Here is a 2,193-nt window from a genome sequence, read left to right on the forward strand (position 1 = left end):
TCTGCTCTTCTCCCTTTTACCAGAGTTGTCAGAGGAATCTGCCCTCAGTCTTGTTCTAGTTTTAGGTTATAATGATAAATGCCATAACCAAAAGCACTCTGGAAAGGAAAATGCAGCTAACAATCCACCATGAAGAGAAGCTAAGATAGGAAGGAACTCAAGGCAGAAACCTGGAAGAAGCAGATGAAGCAGAAACCACAGAGGAACACTGCACGCTGGCCTTCTCCCTTTGGCTTGCTCATCCTGCTTCATTGTACAATCCAGGACCACCTGCACAGGGTTGGCACTGCCCACATTGGTCAAAACTCTCAATATCAATCAAAAGGTAAGAAAGCACCCAACAGACATGTCTGCAAGCAATCTGAAGGAGATGGTTACTCAGTTGAGAATTCCTTTTTTCAGGTATGTCTATATTTGTATCACATTGACAGAAAGTAACCAGCACAGGTCCTTTGTAGGTTTTCTCTGCTATGCATCCATATTTCTTACCGTCTGCCTGTGTGATTTCAGGTAGTTTAGTGTTTGTTTTACTTGAAGGATTTGTTGCAAGTTGATTCTAGTTCACTGGATCGACTGCAGCCTTGATGGAGGTTTCTACACATGCCAACTATTGCACAGCTGAACTTCCCTGGCCCCAAATTAAATATGTTCTGCTCTTTTTACTCATTGTTTACAATGGTAAGTGTAGGGAAAAAACTGAATGTCCTGCATGGGCGCGTGGGCATGGATTCTCTGTTGCATTGAGTTGTAGTTGTGATTCCTGCGCGGGAAGGGAAGTTCGACTGAGTTGGTTCCACAAACCGCATAGGGCGGGTGGGGGGGGGGCACCCAGCATAACGAGTCCCTCACTCAGTCTGGTTCCACTGAGGCACAGGGCTCTCGAGTGGACCCAGAGATTATTGTCTCCAATCAGGGCCCCCAGACACCAGTGGGAGGGGTACAGCAGAACAGAGATGAGGCACCTGCCAAGAGAGACGAGGGGGGAAGAGAGAGCTTTGGCAAAGTGTTCACTTGTTATACTTGCTTGGCTGGAATGGTGCTTCTCGTAGCTGGAACACAGAGAAGTCATGCATGACCGCAGGCCCCAATGACACGAGAAAGTCCAGGGTTCCAAGAGCTTTATTGACATGGCGGATGATAGATGGTCTGGATGTGCAACCCCCCCCCCCGCCCCCACTTCAGTCACAAAGGGCCTGACTTAAATAGGGAGGGAGAGGGGGAGGAGGGTCACTTAATTAGCTACGCCCTCTGGCCTTTAGGTAACTCATTAATATGGAAATCTCTTGAGGCTGAAGTCTATACTCATGCCCTCTACCCGTGCTCTTTGGGAGGGGTATTGCCCTACATGACTGGAAGGTGCAGGTTAATGGAGTTTGGAGGTGGGGAAGACCTCCTGTCAGGAGCCTGGATTCTGGGGACGTGGCCAGACACCTGCTGTTTCCCCACTGGGGTACGGGTTGGAGACCTGTGCTCAGCCAGGAACCAAGCTATCCTTACAGGGTCCTACAGGTAAGCTTCTTCATGTTGGTTTATAATCTAAAAATTTCTATGCTATTATGAAATTTCTTTTTGTCATACTTTCACCATGTTACCTAAAAAAGTTTTTTGGGTCTGCCTCCATATTTCAATTAGCAATACAGAGTTCATCCTTTGCTCATTTCTATTTTCTTTCTGTTTTTATTTTAATATTAATTCTCTGATATAGGATTTTATTACTATTCCTTTTCTTTCCTGGCATATGCTCACTGTACTTGTTCTAAGGATTCCTGAGGGCAATTGCATTCTAAAATCTCTTACACTAGAGATTGTTCTTAACTTCTTTTTTGTCTTCCTCCATGAAACCATAACACAGAAACTAGTATGAGCAAGAAATACAATTTTGATATGCATGAGGATCCAGGACATGTAGGTCCATTTCACTCAGGATTGATGTTGAAATGTGCTATATTATAGAACGATAGATGTTGTGTTTTGGATCAGAATATACATGATATTGTAAGAATAAATTTAAAATAAAGAACATATTTGAAAACAGTATTAAGTGGATAATATTAATGGGTGGCATATAGATTCAATGGAGGCTTAACATAAAATATCACCAGTCTTACAAATTATTCTGCAGTTTTTCATAGCATTTTTTTGCTCCTTATCAAGTTCTCACAACTGGAATAGTTATATCTGTCGCCAATATTG

This window comes from Arvicanthis niloticus, chromosome 4, assembly GCF_011762505.2.
Source record: "Arvicanthis niloticus isolate mArvNil1 chromosome 4, mArvNil1.pat.X, whole genome shotgun sequence".
Classification (NCBI taxonomy): Eukaryota; Metazoa; Chordata; class Mammalia; order Rodentia; family Muridae; genus Arvicanthis; species Arvicanthis niloticus.